Below are 25,247 nucleotides of genomic sequence, written 5' to 3'. Positions count from 1 at the left end.
TCCAGTCATCAACAATCCAGTGGTTGACGGACCCAGGCGAGGCTAAAGCTTTGTGTAGTGCAGTCATCAAGGGAACACCAGTGGACCCTCGGCTCCGAGAACTCATATCGATAATGTTTCGCTGAATGCTTCGCACGCTGACTCTTGTTGATGTCCCAGCATTGTACTCTGCAGCAATCTGCGGAAGGTTTACTTTCCTGTCACGTCGAACAATTGTCTTCAGTCGTCGTTGGTCTCGTTCTTGCAGGATCTTTTTCCGGCCGCATCGATGTCGGAGATTTAATATTTTATCAGATTCCTGATATTCACGGTACACCCGTAAAATGGTCGTACGGAAAAATCCTAGCTTCATCGCCACCTCAGAGATGCTGTGTCCCATTGTTCTTGCGCCGACTGTAACATCACGTTCAAACTCACTTACTTGTATATCTTGACAACCCACCATTGTGTCAGCGGTAACTGATTTAACAACTGCTCCAGACACTTGTTGTTTTAGGCGTTGCCGACCGCAGCGCCGTATTCTACTTGTTTACAAATCTCTGTATTTGAATACGCATGCCTCTACCAGTTTCTTTGGCGCTTCAGTGTACGAAGCGATGGTTTATGGAAAATAAAGGTCTTTCAATGGAGAGTCCCGATATAAACCCGATGGAACAACTTAGGCTTGAGTAATGACGTCGACCTCGCTCCAGGCGTGCTATCCAGCGTCCAATATCACTACCGTGTCTGTTGTTGGATCCTGAGAGAGAATGGGTTGCCATTTGTCGACAGACATTCAGATACCTCATTGAAACAGTTCCCATCGTAGTTGAAGCTGTCATAAAGACGAAGGATGGACACACCCCTTAATAATGTCGACTAACGCATGTGCGGATACTGTTGATCAGATAGTGTACTTCAGATTGGTCAGAAACAGATTCAGACAAACGAAAATTTAAAAATCAGGGAATGAAGTCGAATGTTACGGCCAAAAACAGAAGCTTCAAAAATGTCTTCTTGATTTTGTCCTCAAAATATCAAGAAAATATATCTTAAGCATTAGTTAAAGATTCAGCAAAATACACACACCAGTATAACGATGGAGAACTTTGGTGTATCAGTGTAAATCTGTTAGTCACCTGCTTTTGTGTAGCTCGTCTCATTCTGTTTCTTCGGAAAGATTCTTTTAGGGCTACATAGAGGAATCAGCAAGACTAGACTAAATTATCGTTCCCAAACTCTGCAGTACGTGCAAGGTGGCGCTTATTACAAGTACCAATGTCAAAAGATAACAGAAAGAAGTTGAATTGAGTTTAATACAGATATGAAAGAAGTACATAACTTGATTATTACTGCAGCACGAAGACCTCATTAGATCTCGAAAAGAACTTTCTCCCTATGACTCCCATTTGCCTGGATACCCTGTGTGAAGTCATCGCGTGAAGCCTTCCCTAGCTCGCCCTAATGTGTCCTGCAGAATGGAGCTTATTTCACGGGAAATGGCTGTCGTAAGTTCTTCAGTTCTCTGCAAACGACTGTCGGAAACCCTTTCTTCCACACAACCTCGGCAGAACTAATCCGGAGCTGTTAAAACTGTGGGACATGATGACCACGTCACATCAGCAAAGAGGGGTGCCACACGGTTTGGACACGTTTGTATAGCTGTACTTCGGCTCGCTTTGAGAGGCGGCGTGCCATCCTGCTAAAACCAAGTTTTATTCAATTACCATCTTTCCTGCAATTTCGGAATGGGGAAATCCTGCAACATTTTGCAGCAACGGTTGGCATTCACTATTGCTACACTTCCGGCATCATACTCAAAAAAATATGGGCCGATAATTGCACTCATGCCAACAACGCACCATATCACAGATTTTGGAGTGGCCTGGAGCTGTTCATGTACACGTCCTTCATTCTTGTGACACCAAGTTTCGCAGAAGAGTTTCCGTGAAGTTTGCAACGTAGGAGACGAGGTACTGGCGGAATTTAAGCTGTCAAGACGGGTCGTGAGTCGTGCTTGGGTAGCTCTGGTGGTAGAGCACTTTCCCTCGCAAGGCTCCCGGGTTCGAGTCTCAGTCAGGCACGCAGTTTCAATCTGCCAGGAAATTTCATACCAATACCACAAGTTTAGCTTATTAACACATCCAACCATGAAAAAAATTACTTCATTTGCGTCTTCGGTAATCACTGCAAGAATGTCACTGCAGTGTCACTCAACTCTTGAACCAGCTGGCATTTATAAGGATGAAACTTCAAATCATCCAATAAGCGGCCTGATGGACGTCGCGACATATGTAATGTTTAAACACGTCGCCGTACAGAATGTCTGGGACTGCGTTCAAATGATACCCGCACTAGTTCCGGGTATTCACATTTCGAACACTTCTTCCCCAGTCTGGTGACCGCAGATTTGAAATACCATCAGTGACACTCCATAGTCATACCCACCTGAGGATGCTATGCTTTTCGCTACTCAAATTCGTCGCAATTCCTGCTTATCCTCTGTAACATAACCAGTTCGGTTAAACGCCTCCAGGACCAAATTTCACGGCTAGCATATCACCGCTCTAGATCCTGAGAAATCAGAACCGAGAACAACCACCTCTGGCCGTAATAACGGCCTTGATACGCCTGGGCATTGAGTCAAACAGAGTTTGGATGGCGTGTACAGGTACAGTTGCCCATGCAGCTTCAACACGATACCACAGTTCATCAAGAGTGGTGACTAACGTATTGTGACGAGCCGGTTGCTCGGCCACCATTGACCAGACGTTTTCAATTGGTGAGAGATCTGGAGAATGTGCTGGCCAGGGCAGCAGTCGAACATTATCTGTATCCAAAAAGGCACGTACAGGACCTGCAACATGCGGTCGTGCATTATCCTGCTGAAATGTAGGGTTTCGAAGGGTCGAATGAAGGGTAGAGCCACGGGTCATAATACATCTGAAACGTAACGTCCACTGTTCAAAGTTCCGTCAGCCCGAACAAGACGTGACCGAGACGTGTAACCAAGGGCAGCCCATACCATCACGCCGGGTGATTCGCCAGTATGGCGATGACGAATACGCACTTCCAATGTGCGTTCTCCGCAATGTCGCCAAACGCGGATGCGACCATCATAATGCTGTAAACAGAACCTGGATTCATCCGAAAAAATGACGTCTTGCCATTCGTGCACCCAGGTTCGTCGTTGAGTACACCATCGCAGGTGCTCCTGTCGGTGATGCAGCGTCAAGGGTAACCCCAGCCATGGTCTCCGAGCTGTTAGTCCATGCTGCTGCAAACGTCGTCGAACTGTTCGTGCAGATGGTTATTGTCTTGCAAACGTCCCCATCTGTTGACTCAGGGATCGAGACGTGGCTGAACGATCCGTTACAGCCATGCGGATAAGATGCCTGTCATCTCGACTGCTAGTGATACGGACTCGTTGGGATCCAACACGGCGTTCCGTATTACCCTCCTGAACCATCCGACTCCATATTCTGCTAACAGTCATTAGATCTCGACCAACGTGAGTACCAATGTCGCGATACGATAAACTGCCGATAGGCCGGTTTTTATCAAGGTCGGAAACCTGATGGTACCTATTTCTCCTCCTTACTCGAGGCATCACAACAACGTTTCACCAGGCAACGCCGGTCAACTGCTGTTTGTGTATGAGAAATCGGTTGGAAATTTTCCTCATGTCAGCACGTTGTAGGTGTCGTCACCGGCGCCAACCTTGAGTGAATGCTCTGAAAAGCTACTCATTTGTACATCACGGCATCTTCTTCCTGTCGGTTAAATTTCGCCTCTATAGCACGTTATCTTCGTGGTGCAGCAATTTTAATGGCCAGTAGTGTATCTTATTCATTTGTAAGTATTGCAGAGAATATTAGGCTTGATATTACTCTCTAGGTCATTTCGCGAGAACAGTAAGTCCGGAATTGGACTGACGCACTCAACTTTCCTGTCCAGTGGAGTACATCAAGTGCAGTTATTATCTGCGTCTCGTTTCAGTGTTTTCTCCCGACACTTTACTGAATAAACATGGGCTAAATTTATGGATGTCCTCCTTACTGCATGGACGAGCGACTTCAACTGATGATATAAATGAGAAAAAGTGCCACCATAGCTGTATCTTGAGAATGTCTTTACTTCCTTGGCGCATTTACAGTGAGATCCTTGTTACTAGCGCGCATGGGCTAGATTTCATCAGGAATCTACACCAGGCACTGCGTTGTCGCCAATGCCAAGTAGTCGTGCGATAGAATGAAGACATTCTCAACGTACAGCTGTGTTGGAACGTTTTCTCGTATGAACTGTACTACTTCAGTCATTACGCATCGTCTGCATGTAGGAAAACTACAGATGAAAAGGCAACTGAATAGTTTCGGCCAGATATAACCAGCGCTTTTTAAACGTTACTGACTGTAAGTGGAATGTACACTTCATCAGCTGGTAGGGACACTGAACAGATATCGCTAATTCGGTAGTAGTTTTTTTCTAAAATAGCATCTCAGCTCAGTTCGAGTGTTAAACCTTTACTCATTTGAAATGACGCAAAAATCGTTCCTTTTCCTGCACCTGTTGTCTCTTTCAACTGTTCACTCTCTTAGCAAAAGAGTTTTATGATATAAAACTAAAACAGTCAATCAGCAGTAATTTCATTTGCGCTCAGGATGTTTTCACTTTTTTCTGCACTACCGAAATGCGTAAACGGGGATTAAATTCTAATATTATTTGTTTACAAACCAAAAGAGAAATCAACAGATAGGAAAAGTTACAACTGTGGAAATTATCTGGGTGTGAAATAAATATCTGTGAAACAAAACGGAGCACACCAATTCCTTCGTTTTTTTTCGCGTAGAAAGACAGAACATCAATCCAGTCCAGCGTTAAATTAATCACATAGAACTTCCATCGTTTATTGAGTACTTGATAATGAATATAACACCGACATACAGTGTTTTAAAAATTTAAGTTCCGAAATAATGAGTAAAACGATTAAACGTATTGTAAAATACGAGTACATTTGTCCGTCTGGTTGAAGTAGTTGTACGTCCAATTATGTGAAGAAATGCAGTGTGAGGTTAACAGATCCGTAAATTTAAAGTGTAAAATTAAACATCGCAGTCGTCACACCTGGAGCTTTTTGAAACAGGCGTGAACAGAGGTTCAACATCAGAGAGAGCGACAGAAAATACCCAGCTGTTAGCTTCGATATCGGCCCGTCTCTTACCATCCTTTCTGGTATCCATTTCTTTCTTCCTTTCTTTTTTTTTTTTTTTTTTGGAAAAATTGACGTTGTCCCTTTAATGGCCCGCCTCTCTCTTTCCGTTTCCTCCTTCATTTTGTTCATTCTCTTTTTTTTCCCCTAATTTCCTGGTGTTTTTCTGGCGCAGCAGAAACAGCTGGGGGAGGAGAACTTTCTCTCCCTTTCCTTTAATCTCTAGCTCCCTCTTGTGTATAGCCATCCTTATCTCTCACTCTTTGTGAGTGTGTGTGTGTGTGTGTGTGTGTGTGTGTGTGTGTGTCTGCGCGCGCGGTGGAAGGGGTGAGCTGGGCGGGGGTGTGGAGTGGGTGGCAGTGGGTTGGTTGGACAGAACAGCGCTCTCGTGGCCGCGCGGCCCTTCAGACCGGCACCAGTGACGTCATCGTTAAAGGGAAGCTGCGAGGCGGCACTACGAGCCTGAAATGAAGCGACAACGGAGCCTGCTGCAGTGGCTTTAGCGCCCTGGTGGACGTATCTTTAGCAGAATGCTCGTTTACCATATTTATAGGAGCATACAAAGGGGCAAGCGCATAGCCACAAAACTCTTAAACGAAAAGAACATTACATCTCTAATTGAGCGATCAAAATCTACTTCCATAACTTAATAAAAACCGAATAAAATGTCACGATTTCTACAATTACTTTTGAAAGTGTAGAGGTAATCGATGAAATACGTTTTATATTTAGCAACAAATGCAGAGTGGACGTCAATAACGGGGTAAGTGCTAAAAGTAATTTTTTGAGTTAGACCTGAAAAACCAAGCTAAGTGCCGTTCCCAGCAATGTGAAAGGCCGGTTAAGCGCAACAATCATTTCTAGCAGTGCCTATTAGACCCGAAAGATAACATGAGCGGTGTGTGTGCCTGCTGACTGGTGAGACAAAAGCGGGCTAAGTGGCACAGTGCTTTGCATTTGTTTCCACTGCAACAGACACATGTCTTATACAGGCGTTACCGGTGTCTTTTCCCTTCAGTTTATAACAACAAGTAGCAAAGAAAATACTGTCATATATCGATCTATTCACGCAAAATTATCTTTGAAACCTACATTCCAAAAATAAAGTACAAATAACTGTTTATATTTTTAAGAAGTCCACAATATAGTAATTGCATAAAATGTTTACGTGTGTTGCAGTTTATACATTTTCGTATAGCTATATTGTAGTGGCTTTCTGGGTTAGCTCTATTGTGTTGGATTTCTGGGTTTTAAGTCTTCAATTTAGGAATCGCTCATTTTATATGATCCAAGATCGTAGGGTATTTTTATCTCACCGTACTCAGTTTTATTACAGGACATACCCTCATATTAGAAAGGCCTTTGGAGAAAAGAGAACCACTTGTATGAATATCAAGATCTCAGATGGAAAGCCAGTTCTAAACAAAGAAGGGAAAGCAGGAAGGTGGAAGGAGTATATAGAGGATCTATACAAGGGCGATGTACTTGAGAGCAATATATTATGGAAGAGGATGTAGATGAAGATGAAATGGGAGATAAGATACTGCGTGAAGAGTTTGACAGAGCACTGAAAGAGGTAAGTCGAAACAAGGCCCCAGGAGTAGACAACATTCCATTAGAATTACTGACAGCCTTGGGACAGCCAGGCCTCACAAAATTCTACCATGTCGTGAGCAAGATGTATGAGACAGGCGAAATACCCTCAGACTTCAAGAAGAATATAATTATTCCAACCCCAAAGAAAGCAGGTGTTGACAGATGTGAAAATTACCGAACTATCAGTTTAATAAAACACTGCTGCAAAATACTAACACGAATTCTTAACAGACGAATCGAAAAACTGGTAGAAGCCGACCTCGGGGAAGATCAGTTTGGATTCCGTAGAAATGTTGGAACACGTGAGGTAATACTGACCCTACGACTTATCTTAGAAAACAGATTAAGGAAAGGCGAACCTACGTTTCTAGCATTTGTAGACTTAGAAAAAGCTTTTGACAACGTTGACTGGAATACTCTCTGTCAAATTCTGAAGGTGGCAGGGGTAACATACAGGGAACGAAAGGCTATTTACAAGTTGTAGAGAAACCAGATGGCAGTTATAAGAGCCGAGAGGCATGAAAGGGAAGCAATGGTTGGGAAGGCAGTGAGACAGGGTTGAACCGTATCCCCGATGTTATTCAATCTGTATATTGGGCAAGCAGTGAAGGAAACAAAAGAAAATTTTGGAGTAGGAATTAAAATCCATGGGAAAAAATTCTTTGAAGTTCGCCGATGACATTGTAATTCAGTCACAGACAGCGAAGGACCTCGAAGAGCAGCTGAACGGAATGGACAGTGTCTTGAAAGGAGGATATAAGATGAACATCAACAAAAGCAAAACGAGGATAATGGAATGTAGTCGAAATTAAATCCGGTGATACTGCGGGAATTAGATTAGGAAATGAGACACTTGTAGTAGAAGATGAGTTTTGCTACTTGGGGAGCAAAATAACTGATGATGGTCGAAGTAGAGAGGATATAAAATGTAGACAGGCAATGGCAAGGAAAGCATTTTTGAAGAAAAGAAATTTGTTATCATCGAGTATAGATTTAAGTGTCAGGATGTCGTTTCTGAAAGTATTTGTATGGAGCGTAGCCTTGTATGGAAGTGAAACATGGGCGTTAAATAGTTTAGACAAGAAGAGAATAGAAGCTTTCGAAACGTGGTGTTACAGAAGAATGCTGAAGATTAGATGGCTAGATCACATAACTAATGAAGAGGTATTGAACAGAACTGGAGAGAAGAGGAATTCGTGGCACAACTTGACTAGAAGAAGGGATCGGTTGGTAGGGCATATTCTGACACATCAAGGGATCACTAATTTAGTATTGGAGGGCAGCTAGGAGGGTAAAAATCGTAGATGGAGACCAAGAGACAAATACACCATCCAGATTCAGAAGGATGTAGGTTGCAGTAGGTACTGGGAGATGAAGAAGCTTGCACAGTATAGAGTAGCATGGAGATCTGCATCAAACCAACCTCTGGACTGAAGACCACAACAACAACAACAACCCTCATATGACGAGAGTGCAACACATAATGCACCCAGACATATCGTCGAACGTGATGTATTGGTGGTAGAGGTGTAATGATGTGAGGGGCATAATCCTTCATGGGCATACTGACCCCCAAATCGCGGCACATTCTATGTCAACTACGTTGTTGTGACACTGTATTCATTCCCCACGAGAGTCGTTTCATCAGAGCTTACGGCCCTGGCGTCATTTTTATGGATGACAATGCCTGACCTCATCGCACAGCACAGGTGGACGAGATCCTGGAAAGAGAGGACATCCGGTGAATGGACTAACCTGAGCGTTCTCCGATTTAAATCCTATGGAGCACATGTGGAACGAGTTCGGGACACATACCGTAGCGTGTGTACATGCACCAGCGACCATCCAACAGTCGTGAACCGCTCTGGTAGGGCAATGGAACGCCCTACCACAAAAACTCCTTAACAACCGTGTGATCCGTATGGGAGAATTTCACAGAGCATGCACTGCCCTGCCGGCCGGAGTGGCCGAGCGGTTCTAGGAGGTACAGTCTGGAACCGCTCGACCACTACGGTCGCAGGTTCGACTCCTGCCTCGGGCATGGATGTGTATGATATCCTTAGGTTAGTTAGGTTTACTTAGTTCTAAGTTGTAGGGCACATGACCTCAGAAGTTAAGTCCGATAGTGCTCAGAGCCACTTGAACTATTTTTTTGCACTGCCTTACATACACCCTATTAAGAACCACATGCCGCCCTTTGCAGTGTCCAAGTGACCGTTATAAAACGCGGTGACTTTGTCATTGAATAAAAGTATAATTTTCGTTCCTCTCATAATGTATTTCTTTCAGTTCATCCTGTTATCTACTGTAGCAGTTCTTTCTATCTACAGACCAAGTCTCATCGAGTTATGTTACTTGGCAGTGAAACATCGTATGAATGCTACTGTCATTCTTACTTTTTGTTCAGCACTGTATTTATCTCATCACAGCATCCCCTCCCCCTTCCTCTGATACGTAGTGAACCACAAGCCTAGTACATACACTACTGGCCATTAAAATTACTACACCACAAAGATGATGTGCTACAGACGCTAAATTTAACCAACAGGAAGAAGATGCTGAGCTATGCAAATGATTAGGTTTTCAGAGCATTCACACAAGGTTGCCGCCGGTGGCGAAACCTACAATTTGCTGACATGAGGAAAGTTTCCAACCGATTTCTCATATACAAACAGAGGCTGACCGGCGTTGCCTGGTGAAACGTTGTTGTGATGCCTCGTATAAGGAAGAGAAATGCGTAGCATCACGTTTCCGACTTTGATAGACGTCGGATTGTAGCCTATCGCGATTGCGGTTTTTCGCATGGAGAAATTGCTGCTCGCTTTGGTCAAGATACTACGACTGTTAGCAGAATATGGAATCGGTGGGTTCAGGAGGGTAATACGGAACGCCGTGCTGAATCCCAACGGCCTCGTATCTCTAGCAGTCGAGATGACATGGCTGTAACGGATCGTGCAGCCACATCTCGATCCCTGAGTCAACAGATGGGGACGTTTGCAAAACAACAACCATCTGCACGAACAGTTCGCCGACGTTTGCAGTAGCATGGACTGTCAGCTGGGAGATCATGGCTGCGGTTACCCTTAACGCTGAATCACAGACAGGAGCGCCTGCGATGGTGTGCTCAACGACGAACCTGGGTGCACGAATGGCAAAACGTCATTTTTTCGGATGAATCCAGGTTCTGTTTACAGCATCATGATGGTCGCAACCGTGTTTGGCGACACTGGGGTGAACGCAAATTGGAAACGTGTATTCGTCATCACCATACTGGCGTATCATCCGGTGTGATGGTATGGGGTGCCATTGGTTACACGTCTCGGTCACCTCTTGTTCGCATTGACGGCGCTTTGAACAGTGGACGTTACATTTCAGATGTGTTACGACCCGTGGCTCTACCCTTCATTCGATCCCTGCGACCCATTACATTTCAGCAGGATGATGCACTACAGCATGTTGCGCGTCCTGTACGGGCCTTTCTGTATACAGAAATTGCGTGAAAATTTAATCACATGTCAGTTCTAGCATAATAGATTTCTCCAATGAATACCCGTTTATCATCTGCATTTCATCTTGATGTAGCAATTTTAATGGCCAGTGGTGTAGTTACACAGTCATACTTTGCCATCTTGTTGTCCTTTTTTTGAATCATCAGTCTTCTGACTGGTTTGATGCAGTCTACCACGAATTTCTCTCCTATGCCAATCTCTTCATCTCAGAGTAGCACTTGCAACCTACGTCCTCAATTACCTGTTGGATGTTTTCCAATCTCTTTCACTACAGTTTTAGTCCTCTACAGATCTCTCTAGTACGATGAAAGTCAGTCCCTAATGCCTTAACAAATGTCCTATCATCCTGTCCTTTCTCCATCTTATTGTTTTTCCCATATTCCTTTGCTCTCCGATTATGCGCAGAACCTCCTCATTCCTTACCTTATCAGTCCACCTAATTTTCAACATTTGTCTCTAGCACCACATCTCAAACGCTTCGATTCTCTTCCGTTCCCGTTTTCCCACAGTCCATCATTCACAACCATACACTGCTGTGCCCCAAACGTATATTCTCAGAAATTTCTTCGCCAAATTCCGGCCTAAGTTTGATACTAGTAGACTTCTGTTGGCCAGGAATGCCCTTTTTGCCAGTGCTAGTCTGTTTTCGACGTCCGTTTTGCTCCGTCCGTCAATGGTTATTTTGTTGGCTAGGTAGCAGAATTCCTTAACTTCATCTACTTCGTGACCATCAATCCCGATGATAAGTTTGCCGCTGTTCTCATTTCTGCTACTTCTCGTTACTTTCGTCCTCCTACGATTTATTGTCAGTGCGTATTCTGTACTTATTAGACTGTCCATACTCCTCAGCAGTCATGTAATTCTTCTTCAGTTTTACTCGGAATAGCGACGTCTTCAGCGAATGGTATCATTCATATCCTTTCACCTGGAATTTTAATTCCGCTCCTGAATCTTTCTTTTATTTCCATCATTGTACTGATTGAACAGTAGGGACGAAAGACTACATCCCTGTTTTACATCCTTTTTAATTCGAGCATTTCGTTCTTGGTCGACCACTCTTATTATTCCCTCTTGGTTCTTGTACATACTGTATATTACTCGTCTCTCCCTATAGCTTACCCCTATTGTTCTCAGAATTTCGAACACCTTTTACATTGTCGAACGCTTTTTCTAGGTCGACAAATCCTATCTTTCTTTAGTCTTGCTTCGATTAACAGTTGCAACGTCAGAGTTGCCTCTCTGGTGCCTTTACCTTTCCTACAGCTCAGTCCTTTATACTGCATAGAATGATTTGTATTTCAAGGACGATGCTCGAATCCCATGACAATTTGAGGAAAGTAAACGTGTAGGTAGCTTCGTGATACGAAAACGTCTCAGTCCTGTTACGTGGAGCGAATAGCCTCAGATGGTCAACAATGAAGATAGTAAATTGCATACAGTTTTCGATAACATTTTCCTTTCGTTTGACTGTTGTAATACACAAGCCTTATGAAATGTACAGTTTTAATAATGGAATAATGCAAACATAACATACGCAGTTCCTTTGTGTGAACATGTAATGGGAGGAAAATTAAAAGCGAAAGGTGTGAAGGAGGTCAGAAGGTCACAATTTTATATTCGAGAGACAACGCTCTAACTTTAGAAGGATCATTTGCTTGATAAGAGAAGAGCTATGTGGGGAAGTAGCGGCTACGACCTTCCAACGCTAGCGTCCTAGTGTTACGAGCTTTAAGGACACCTGAGGATATTTCGACAACGATGTTATACTGTAACTTTATGCCGTGGTTTTAAAATATTGCTTAGGCCAGTACTGATTGGTGCTTTTCATTATGATGCTCCCCAAGCGACGGATTTTCTGACTTTTACTTCACAACATATATAAGATGAAAGATATGATTACGTCGGAGGTAAAATGATCATTCAGGTCACTTTTAATTAGGAATGGCAATCGAAGCACGAATTTAGATGAACTTGCAAAGAGAAAGGGATAGAAAGGACACTAATACAGGGTTACATTAGAGAAACCTATGGATGGGTACTAGGGCAGGCCACCGATAACTGCAGTGCGGTCCACAATTGATGGTCGAAATGTCGTATCTGAGCAGATTTCCTGCGTACATGAGTTTCATCTTGGCGTTACACGTGATTGATACTTCATTACACAACATCATAATTCACATAATTTTTATATGAAAGCTGTTTCTAGTAAAAAATCTGCGAGAGAGTCTTTACTCTTAGTTCACACATGGTAGTTACTAAGGGGAAGGCGGGTGGAACATGACCTGGGTGGGAGCATGGAATATTTTTAACATTTTGAAGGACGAATAGTATTTTTAATATTTTGGAAGACTAACAGTGAGTTGAAAGTAGCCATAAAAACGTTCCAGTTTCGATCTTGTTAAAAACATACGTAATACCGACTTTTTAATCATTTTGTTGTGAGAAAAACACTTGTAGTGACAAAATACAAGTGAATTTGAAGTAGGAGGGGAGAGGTAAAGTAAAACAGAGATTAAACTCGGAGACACTCAAGGAGGTAAGTAATGCTTCAGGGTTGGATGACAGGTTTATCGAAAAATGGGAAAGAGGTAAAGACTGTGTAAAGGACAAATGAATAACAATGATCGACTCATGGACTCTGGCAGTACTGGGAGTTACAGCGTCCAAAAGCATAAGGAAGGAATGGATAACGGAAAATACATTAAAAGTGATGAAAGAACAGAGAAAGTGGAAAAATGTGGAAAATGAAGAAGGCAAAAGACGGATAGGAAAGTGAGTGACGAATTAAGAAGAGAAACCGAAGAAACAAGAGGAAGATGGATGAAAGGAAAATACAAGGAAACAGAGAAAATTGAAAAATAGGGAAAGTAGGGGGGGGGGGGCGACCACCCATCCCATACCAGATACAAGGCAGGCTCTTCCAACTTCAAATGATGTCTGTTATTTGCGCTCCGATGTCACGTTTGGATCTTTCTAACGATTGACGTTTGAGAACTCTGTTGTTGCACACGCAGTTCAACGAAGCTTATAGCCTGCACCATTTTTTCCAGAACTAACCGTGGGCCCCCTGGTTCTGAGTGGAAGGCTGGTACTAGCGATCTCGATTGTTTTGCGGTGAACTAGGCTGTGACTGTTTTGACCGGAATGAGAAGTGTAGTGTCTTGATAAATGGATCCGGCGTGCAGTATACATCAAACGCCGGTAACCAGTTAGTTGACAGTGTTTGGGCTGCACACAAGGGCTACTTTGACCATTTATCTCTTCATACAGTTCAGATAATGGTATCTGTACTACACTCTGAAATAGAGCTCAAATAAATCCGCCCTCCCCAGAACAGATTATTAAAATTCTAATGATAAATTTCCGGAACATTCACAACTAAACCTCAGAATTTGAAGTGCCTGTAAAAGCAGCTCTGGGCTCACATAATACTGGGCACAGGAAATTCGCTAAAACCTTAATTTGACAACATTGACATTTTCGGAGTTAATCTTGCAAGTAGATATCGATACGGTAGTCTAACTCGAAATGCCGGTGGTGTATTACTTGCGGTAGACTAGTAGCTGAAATCTACCGAGATGTAAAATGAACCTGCATCTAAGATACGCAAGACGCAACATCAAACCTAAGCGTAAATTTGTAACCTTCTATCGACCACTAATTTCACCTTCAGACGTAATCGTAGACGTTAAAGAAAACTCAATCTCGCTAGCACGGTAGTTCTCCAGTCACACTGTCGTCATTGTAGAAGACATTACTCATAAAACAGTGGACAGGACCATGACCTGTCTGAGGATTACAGGACTACAAATCATCATGACGTCTTTGATGATGACGCAATCGAAACGCTTGTAAGTGATCATTAATTGACTGGAATACAATGATGGGTGATGAAGACGAAGATATAGCAGGAAAATTTCAATTACGGAAAAGAAATAAGACAGGTCGACGGGTAACTAGTTTTGCGGAGAAAACTCACATATTTTTTGAAAATCATAGAAGGAGACGTTAAACATGGATATCAAAATTCAATACAGAAAGGGATGAGGTGGACTGCATCTCCATACAACAAATGTCAGGAACTGTCTGAAGAATGCCAAAGCTTACCCAGATCAAATCCTTGTAGTGACAGAAATACAAGTGAATTTGAAGTAAGAGGGGAGAGGGAAAGTAAAAGAAAGATTAAACTCGGAGACACTCAAGGAGGTTGGATGACAGGTTTATCGCAAAATGGGACAGAGTTAAAGAATGTGTAAATTACAAGTGAATAACAATGAACGACTCATTGACTCTGCCAAAGAAGCAGTACTGAGAGTTACAGTGTCCAAAAGTGTAAGGAAAGAATGGATAACGGAAAATACTTTGATAAAGGTGGAAGAACAGAGGAAGTGGAAAAGTGTGGAAAATGAAGAAGGCAAAAGAGGCACGGGAAAGAAAGTGAGTGACGAATTAAGAAGAGAAACTGAAGTAACAAAATGAAGATGGATGAAAGAAAAATGCGCGGAAATACATAAAATGGAAAAATGGGGAAAGTATGAAATGATGTACAGATTGGGTAGTAAGATCGTTTTTGAATGTAAAAGAAGGAAGACTAAGATGTAAATAGAAAGAGCAAATAGCACATTAGCCGAAGAAACACAGAAGGTTTTGAGCAGATGGCAGGAATATATACACTCCTGGAGATGGAAAAAAGAACACATTGACACTGGTGTGTCAGACCCACCATACTTGCTCCGGACACTGCGAGAGGGCTGTACAAGCAATGATCACACGCACGGCACAGCGGACGCACCAGGAACCGCGGTGTTGGCCGTCGAATGGCGCTAGCTGCGCAGCATTTGTGCACCGCCGCCGTCAGTGTCAGCCAGTTTGCCGTGGCATACGGAGCTCCATCGCAGTCTTTAACACTGGTAGCATGCCGCGACAGCGTGGTCGTGAACCGTATGTGCAGTTGACGGACTTTGAGCGAGGGCGTATAGTGGGCATGCGGGAGGCCGGCTGAACGTACCGCCGAATTGCTCAACACGTAGGGCGTGAGGTCTCCACAGTACATCGATGTTGTCGCCAGTGGTCGGCGGAAGGTGCACGTGCCCGTCGACCTGGGACCGGACCGCGGCCACGCACGGATGCACGCCAAGACCGTAGGATCCTACGCGGTGCCGTAGGGGACCGCACCGCCACTTCCCAGCAAATTAGGGACACTGTTGCTCCTGGGGTATCGGCGAGGACCATTCGCAACCGTCTCCATGAAGCTGGGCTACGGTCCCGCACACTGTTAGGCCGTCTTCCGCTCACGCCCCAACATCGTGCAGCCCGCCTCCAGTGGTGTCGCGACAGGCGTGAATGGAGGGACGAATGGAGACGTGTCGTCTTCAGCGATGAGAGTCGCTTCTGCCTTGGTGCCAATGATGGTCGTATGCGTGTTTGGCGCCGTGCAGCTGAGCGCCACAATCAGGACTGCATACGACCGAGGAACACAGGGCCAACACCCGGCATCATGGTGTGGGGAGCGATCTCCTACACTGGCCGTACACCACTGGTGATCGTCGAGGGGACACTGAATAGTGCACGGTACTTCCAAACCGTCATCGAACCCATCGTTCTACCATTCCTAGACCGGCAAGGGAACTTGCTGTTCCAACAGGACAATGCACGTCCGCATGTATCCCGTGCCACCCAACGTGCTCTAGAAGGTGTAAGTCAACTACCCTGGCCAGCAAGATCTCCGGATCTGTCCCCCATTGAGCATGTTTGGGACTGGATGAAGCGTCGACTCACGCGGTCTGCACGTCCAGCACGAACGCTGGTCCAACTGAGGCGCCAGGTGGAAATGGCATGGCAAGCCGTTCCACAGGACTACATCCAGCATCTCTACGATCGTCTCCATGGGAGAATAGCAGCCTGCATTGCTGCGAAAGGTGGATATACACTGTACTAGTGCCGACATTGTGCATGCTCTGTTGCCTGTGTCTATGTGCCTGTGGTTCTGTCAGTGTGATCATGTGATGTATCTGACCCCAGGAATGTGTCAATAAAGTTTCCCCTTCCTGGGACAATGAATTCACGGTGTTCTTATTTCAATTTCCAGGAGTGTAGCATGCTTTGTATGAGATGGATCAAATACCAAATGAAATTAAGATTGAAGAGGAGGTATACGTGCCGGAAGATGGACAGACAGAAGTAGATAAAGCGCTGAAGGAGATGAAGAATCCGAAGTCGTGTGGAATTGAAAGCCCACTGGGGGAAGCGTTGAAGTTTCTCGGAAACAGGGGGAGAAAACAGATAGTTGACCTCTATAATGAGATATTCGGCAGAGTGGAATGGCTCCAGTGGGCTTCGAGTCGAACTGAACCTGGATTACAGAATCGGGTATGTCATACCACTCTGCTTCAGCTCTATGCAGAAGTTCATCAATTGTACAATACGATATTTCAATGCCTGTGGCCCGTGAAGGGCCGTGGACGGGGCGAGTGTGTGTGTGTGTGTGTGTGTGTGTGTGTGTGTGTGTGTGTGTGTGTTTGTGTGTGTGTGTGTGTGTGGGAGGAGGGCGGTGGGGGGGAGGGGGGGAGCAGGGGGAAGGACTTGGCAGACTATCGTCAGTTCTTGACCGGACCGGCTGTTTTCAATGGTCTAGAGATTGTACTGTGCCACGGCAACAGTCGAACCAGTTTCATATGAAGGTAAGTCAGCACTGCATTGGCAACATTGGCTCTTGCGTAATCTTGTTGATAGATATCTATAGAGACTTCGAAAATAGGTCCTCCGGCCGCCAGTCAACCGATTGCCACGCATTGTACACCGTAGGTGTACTCTTTACTCACACAAACCTTCACCTGAAGAATGTTAACTGAGTACCCGGAGCGAATTTTACTTCTGTTTCCATTATTTTATTTACTGAGCTAGAAAGGAAGGACGAGCTACGTTAGCTCACGTAAATGCACTCTACTGTACGGCAGTGGAGGAGACTGCTGTACCTAGAAGATAGTCTACATAACAACACATGATTACTTTGCCAGTAGTTCAGTATAGTGACTGATTCTAGAATCACATGAAGAACTGCGCTCTAGAGATAGCCATAAGCTGTTATCGCTATTTTCTGCAGTTTTTGTTGTTAGAGATGAGGTTGTGTTTCGCGCAACAGTTTTAAATATCTCGCGTGCTACACAATTAAGTGGTGTACAATATATTAAAGCTGTTCGAAATATATTGTTAATTGTTCAGGTCATGAATTTAGTAACACACTAAACTTTTTCCAATTATCTGTATAACAGGTGGACAGCGAAGCCGTAGCACGTCGGTCGGGTCTCATCTTGTATCGTGAACCTGAAGAACGTCTTTTCCGTACAATACGTGGCACTTGAAAATGAACTCAGTTTCTTCAGTGTCTTGACAATTTTACCTGTAGCTGACACCTAGCTGACAAAAGTCATAGGACATTCACACGCACTTGAACAGAGGACGGTCGTAGCGCGTATATAAAGTATACAGGGTGTTACAAAAAGGTACGGCTAAACTTTCAGGAAACATTCCTCACACACAAAGAAAGAAAATATGTTATGTGGACATGTGTCCGGAAACGCTTACTTTCCATGTTAGAGCTCATTTTATTACTTCTCTTCAAATCACATTAGTCATGGAATGGAAACACACAGAAACAGAACGTACCAGCGTGACTTCAAACACTTTGTTACAGGAAATGTTCAAAATGTCCTCCGAGGATACATGCATCCACCCTCCGTCGCATGGAATCCCTGATGCGCTGATGCAGCCCTGGAGAATGGCGTATTGTATCACAGCCGTCCTCAATACGAGCACGAAGAGTCTCTACATTTGGTACCGGGGTTGCGTAGACAAGAGCTTTCAAATGCCCCCATAAATGAAAGTCAAGAGGGTTGATGTCAGGAGAGCCTGGAGGCCATGGAATTGTTCCGCCTCTACCAATCCATCGGTCACCGAATCTGTTGTTGAGAAGCGTACGAACACTTCGACTGAAATGTGCAGGAGCTCCATCGCGCATGAACCACATGTTGTGTCGTACTTGTAAAGGCACATGTTCTAGCAGCACAGGTAGAGTATCCCGTATGAAATCATGATAGCGTGCTCCATTGAGCGTATGTGGACGAAACTAAAATGAGCTCTAACATGGAAATTAAGCGTTTCCGGACACATGTCCACATAACATCTTTTCTTTATTTGTGTGTGAGGAATGTTTCCTGAAAGTATGGCCGTACCTTTTTGTAACACCCTGTATAAGGACACTGCACTGGTGAAGCTGTCGGTTGTGCTCAGGTGATTCATGTGAAAAGATTTCCGGTGTGATTATGGATGCACGAAGGAATTAAAAGACTTTCAACATCTACATCTACAGCCATACTCCACAAGCCACCTGACGATGTGTGGCGGAGGGTACTTGGAGTACCTCTATCAGTTCTCCCTTCTATTCCAGTCTCGTATTGTTCGTGGAAAGAAAGATTGTTGGTATGCCTCTGTGTGGGCTCCAATCTCTCTCATTTTATCCTCAAGGTCTCTTCGCGAGATACACGTAGGAGGGAGCAATATACTGCTTGACTCCTCAGTGAAGATATGTTCTCGAAACTTCAACAGAAGCCCGTACCGAGCTACTGAGCGTCTCTCTTGCACAGTCTTCCACTGGAGTCTATCTATCACTCCGTAACGATTTCGTGATTTCTAAATGATCCTGTAACGAAGCGCACTGCTCTCCGTTGGATCTTCTCTGTCTCTTCTATCAACCCTATCTCGTATGGATCACACACCGGTGAGCAGTATTCAAGCAGTGGGAGAACAAGTGTACTGTAATCTACTTTCTTTGTTTCCGGACTGCATTTCCTTGGGATGCTTCCAATGAATGTCAGTCTGCCATCTGCTTTTCTGACGGTTAATTTTATATGGTCATTCCATTTTAAATCCCCTCCTAATGAAAACTCCCAGATAATTTATGGAATTAACTGCTTCCAGTTGCTGACCTGCTATATTGTAACTAAATGATAAAGGATCTTTCTGTCTATGTGTTCGCAGCACATTACACTTGTCTGCATTGAGATTCAATTGCCATTTCCTGGACCATGCGTCAGTTCGTTGCAGATCTTCCTGCATTTCAGCACAATTTTCCATTGTTACAACCTCTCGATATACTACAGGAGCATGCTCAAAAACGCCTCAGTGAACTTCCGATGTTATCCACAAGGTCATTTAGATATATTGTGAATAGCAACGGCCCTCCGACACTCCCCTGCGGCACACCTGAAATTACTCTTACCTCGGAAGACTTTTCTCCATTGAGAACGACATGCTGCGTTCTATTACCTAGGAACTCTTCAATTCCATCACACAACTGGTCTGATAGTCCATATGCTCTTACTTTGTTCATTAAACGACTGTGGGGAACTGTATCAAACGCCTTGCGGAAGTCAAGAAATACGGCTTCCATCCGGGAACCCGAGTCTATGGACCTCTTAGTCTCGTGGACGAATAGCACGAGCTGCGTTTCACACGATCATGTTTTTCGAATCCCATGCTGATTCCTTTGAACACGGAATGGTAGTTGGAACTATACGCATGGAACATTGAGTCTCGATTTCAGTTGGTAAGATATGTTGGCAGCGTTCGAGTGTGACGTTGACCCTACGAAGTCAATGGACCCAGGTAGTCAACAGGGCACTGTGGAAGCTGGTGGTGGCTCCGTATTTGGTGTAGACAGTGTTTGATTGGACTGGACTGGATCCATTGCTCCAGTTGAACCGATCATTGACTGGAAATTGTAATGTTCGGCCACTTGGAGGCGATTTTCAGTCATTCGTGGGTTCATGTTCTCAAACAACGATGAAACTTTCATGGTTGACAATGCGCCATGTAATCGGGCTTTAATTCTTCGCAATTGGTTTGAAGAGCAATCCGGACCGTTCGAGCGAGTGATTTGTCACCCGGCTTGATATACTCGAGAGGTCAGTTCGAGAACAAAATCTTCCACTGGCAACACTTTCGCAATTATGGACAGCTATAGAGGCAGGATAGCTCAGTATTTCTGCAGGGATTTCCGACGACTCGATGAGTCCACGGCACGTCGAGCTTCTGTACTACGCCGTGCAAGAGGCGATCCGACATGATATTATGGGGTATCCCATCACTTCGTCGCCTCAATGTATGTGTGTTTGTAGTGGTTGGTATGTTAAAACATATCCGACGGAACGGACATCACACTGTTGTTGATTCAGTGGGCATAAATATCAAACTTCAAAGGAAAGGTAGACACCAACCACAATCGGTCTAGTGCTGCATAAATTTTCAACTTTCACTATTGAATTATTTCGACGCGCGATTGCGGCTGGCGTCGGACTTTCCTCCGAAATTCCAACTGTCTTTAAAGTGGACATTTGTGTTAGTTTCCATTAGGTCATATTTCTAAATATATTTAATTTCTAAATTGCTTGTTATAATATTATTGCTTAATTTATGATTTCCCAATAAAAAGTATAGGATGCTGTTGAAAAAAAGACTGGTGTCCATATCTTCTTAAAGAACGATGTTACAACAATGACAGTCATGCTGGTAAATGTCCCCATGGTAGTTAAACATGGAGAAGAAATAAAAACTTTGAGGTTCGCCGATGACATTGTAATTCTGTCAGAGACAGCAAAGGAACTGGAAGAGCAGTTGAACGGAATGGACAGTGTCTTGAAAGAAAGATATAAGATGAACATTAACGAAAGCAAAACGAGGATAATGGAACGTAGTCGAATTAAGCCGGGTGATGCTGAGGGAATTAGATTAGGAAATGAGATGCTTAAAGTAGTAAAGGAGTTTTGCTATTTGGGAAGCAAAATAACTGATGATGGTCGAAGTAGAGAGGATATAAAATGTAGACTGGCAATGGCAAAGAAAGCGTTTGTGAAGAAGAGAATTTGTTAACATCGAGTACAGATTTAAGTGTCAGGAAGTCGTTTCTGAAAGTATTTGTATGGAGTGTAGCCATGTATGGAAGTGAAACATGGACGATAAATAGTTTGGACAAGAAGAGAATAGAAGCTTTCGAAATGTGGTGCTACAGAAGAATGCTGAAGATTCGATGGGCAGATCACATAACTAATGAGGAGGTATTGAATCGAAATGGGGAGAAGAGAAATTTGTGGCACAACTTGACAAGAAGAAGGGATCGATTGGTAGGACATGTTCTGAGGCATCAAGGTATCACAAATTTAGCGTTTGAGGGCAGCGTGGAGGGTAAAAATCCTAGAGGGAGACCAAGAGATGAATACACTAAGCAGGTTCAGAAGGATGTAGCTTGCAGTAAGTAGTGGGAGATGAAGAAGCTTACACAGGATAGAGTAGCATGGAGAGCTGCATCAAACCAGTCTCAGGACTGAAGACCACAACAACAACAACAGTTAAAGAATATTCGCTTTGTAAATTTTTTATTTTGCTTCTGGATAAAACACTGTTTGTGGTAATCAGGATAAATGGCACACCCTGTGTGGTAAGGTAGCTTCCGCTGCTCCTGAATGTACTGATGAAGGTTCTTTCACTAAATAGTCGATCAGACTCTGTCCTAGGTATTTCTAAGCAAATGTCACAGCGTTAAGAGAACCTCTGAGAGGCCAAATAACCCTTACGGGACGACTAGACGTGCGGAAAGGTAGCCTGGACTGATGGGATGCTGGAGACATGTAACTAACTACTCGTACACACCGATGGTGAGACAGGGGACCGTCACTTAAAGAGGTGCGGCCCGTCTCTGAAAAGAGAAATAATCAATTAACAGCTGGTGGAGGTATTGTCACAGTGAGTGTTATTTATGTGAGATGAAATGGCCCTGTTATGTCTGCCGTCGTGTCGAACAGGCGAACGATGCGGAAAGCTACTCCCCGATCATTTGCACAAGATTACCCGAGCACGTCTCAGGCAACGTGTACTTTGAGCAAATTAAGACAGTATTCAACCGCTCACGAACTGTGTACAAATGGTTTCAGTAACAGCACTCGTAATCGAATATCGTCAGTTGAATGACGGAAACAAACGTTTTCCTTACACCAGACATACCTATCAAAGTCAAAATTAATGCATTTAGGCACTATACAATAATGAATAGCATTCCGTAGACAAAATCTCGATGCTGTAAGAAATTGTCCCGTCGGTTGAAGACAAAATAAGGATGGATTAAGAAATAGTCCCGTCCGTTTTTCAGCATAATGTACTGGGTACCTTACTGATTGTGTAAGGGCTTTAATTAGTAATCAAAATGTTGCGGATACCGCTTTCGATAGCTGCCATTGTTTATATTTTGAGTAAAAATCATCAACATAGGCTTTTGAAGATATCAGGCATAAGGACTCGCCCTCATTCTTGTCAAAGAGAGCGGAGGAGCGGACTGAGGGTGTGAGCACCCCTCTAAACTTGGTTGCAAAGTTGTCCGTAAGAGTCGGAAAATCAACTATAATTGACGGCATGAGGTTTCAGAACACAATTAATACCATTCCGCTACGTGGATGACACGTTCGTTGTTTGGCCACATGGACGGGACAGCTTAAATGAATTTCTCGAACACCTCAACTCGCTGCACCCCAACACACAGTTCATGATGGAGGTGGAGCAGCATGGTGCCCTACCGTTTCTTGACGTCCTGGTGAAAGGAAACCTGACGGCAAGCTGGAACACAGTGTATACAGAAAACCTACACACACCGATACCTAAATGCCTTCAGTTGCCACCACAACACCCAGCGTGAAGGCGTTTGGCGCACACTTGTCCACAGGGCACGATCGATCTGCGATCGGGAGAGCCTTCCAGCAGAACTGCAGCACCTCGAGACAACATTTCGGAAAAATGGGTACAAAGAGAAGCAAATAAGTCACGCACTCAGACAGACTGCGCCAAGAGAACAAGAAGAAGAAACAGACGAACACAAGTCATTGGCGTGCATTCCGTTTGTCGGAAACACCTCAATATAAAATCGGTAGAATCCTAGGGAAACACAATGTGAAATGTGTATTCCGACCCCCTGCAAAAACCTTGACTCTGCAGGGTTCAGTGAAAGATGACCTAGGCCTTCGAAAACCAGGCGTTTATCAAATTCCCTGTCAGTGCGGAAAATCATACATTGGGGAGACAGTCCGCACTGTGGAAGAGAGGTGCCACGAACACAAGCGCCATACCGAATTACGCCAGGCCGCTAAATCATCCGTGGATGACCATTGTATAAAGATTGACCCTACTATGGACTATGAAAAAACAAAAATACTCTGTCAATCCTCCTAATTCTGTGACTGCGTTACTAAAGAGGCCATCGAAAACCGACTACAGGATGATGTCTTTACTAAGACAGCGGCCTTCAACATAGTCAGGCTTGGAACCCTGCACTCAGCGTGGAGAGACAGATGCGGTCAAAGAGATCGAGGACCGCCCCCGACGGCGGCAGCACGGAGACTGCAGACCCTAGTTCAGATCCAGGCGCCGCTTCCCCCTCCACCTCCAGTAGCCGCCGCGCCTGCCGCACCAAAGACACCAGGAGAGGAACGGTGGAGGGGTTAACGGCTAGAATATATAGGGTGCCGAGAGGAACAGCACAGCATTCGTCAGGAACCACTTGAAGATGGCAGCGTGTACGTCTGCCGAAACATTGTGGAGAAATTACGACGCTACCCGGCCGGATACCCGAGAACTATTCAAAATACCATTTCATTATAAATACACAATGCGCATCCACAGGACATGTGCCTTGTAATTCGGAAAGTGTAATGCTGGTCTTTTCATTGGCAAAAGATTCCGCATTAGTCCTCCATTCGTGTCTTCGGGAGAGGAGTGAGCCGGCCGCTGTGGCCGAGCGGTTCTAGGCGCTTCAGTCCGGAACCGCGCTACGGTCGCAGGTTCGAACCCTGCCTCGGGCATGATGTTCTTAGGTTAGCTAGGTTTAAGAAGTTCTAAGTTCTAGGGGACTGATGACGTCAGATGTTAAGTCCCATAGTGGTCAGAGCCATTTGAGAGGAGTGACGAGGGTGGCTAAGAGAAAAAGATTAAATAACCAACGAAAAGGGTACCATTCTACGAGTCAGGGCGTGAAATGTCAAAAGTCTGAACACGGTTGGGAAGTTAGAGAATCTTAAAAGATAAATGCAAAGGCTCTGTCTAGATACGAAGTAAAGTGAAATAAAATGAAGATAAGGAGCTCTGGTCAGACGAATATAGGGTAATATGAATATCAGCAGAAAATGGTGCTAGTGACACTCCTTGTAAAGTCATGTTTTCGAGGTAGCAACGGTGGTCCGAATGGTTCAAATGGCTCTGAGCACTATGAGACTTAACTTCTGAGGTCATCAGTCCCTTAGAACTTAGAACTACTTAAACCTAACTAACCTAAGGTCATCACACACATCCATGCCCGAGGCAGGAATCGAACCAGCGACCGTAGCGGTCACGCGGTTCCAGACTGTAGCGCCTAGAACCGCACGGCCACCCCGGCCGGCTAGCAACGGAGGAAGGGAAAATGTTTGCAGATACACTGCGACAGATTGCAAAAGTGTAAAGCTGATTGTTTGGAGAAACAGTGAAACAGTTTGTTCCAATTAGTTCCTCTATTCTTGTTAAAAGGTAAATGTGGTCCTCGTATTCTCTGCGCTGCAATTCTAAGAAGAATAGTTCAATGAAATTCCTGTAGGGGTGTGCAGCTGCATTACCCCACCACTATCACATAACCTTACCAAAGCCTTTTGCGATGGTGGCCAAAACACTGGTTCAACATTTTTCACTAGGACGCGACCCACAACGCAAGAAAACTTTATGAAAACTGACTCCGGCCGCGTAAACCTACAAGCATACAATGTTCACTCCGTCACTGTCGTCCATAACAGCACTTTCTTTCGTTCGTCGCATTAGTCAGCCGACCAGTATCCTTCACCCTACTTACTTGCGACTCTAATCTCCTCAACCTATCCACCAACTCGTCA

Source organism: Schistocerca serialis, chromosome 4, assembly GCF_023864345.2.
Source record: "Schistocerca serialis cubense isolate TAMUIC-IGC-003099 chromosome 4, iqSchSeri2.2, whole genome shotgun sequence".
In the NCBI taxonomy this organism is placed as follows: domain Eukaryota; kingdom Metazoa; phylum Arthropoda; class Insecta; order Orthoptera; family Acrididae; genus Schistocerca; species Schistocerca serialis.
This window is presented reverse-complemented; position numbering follows the sequence as displayed.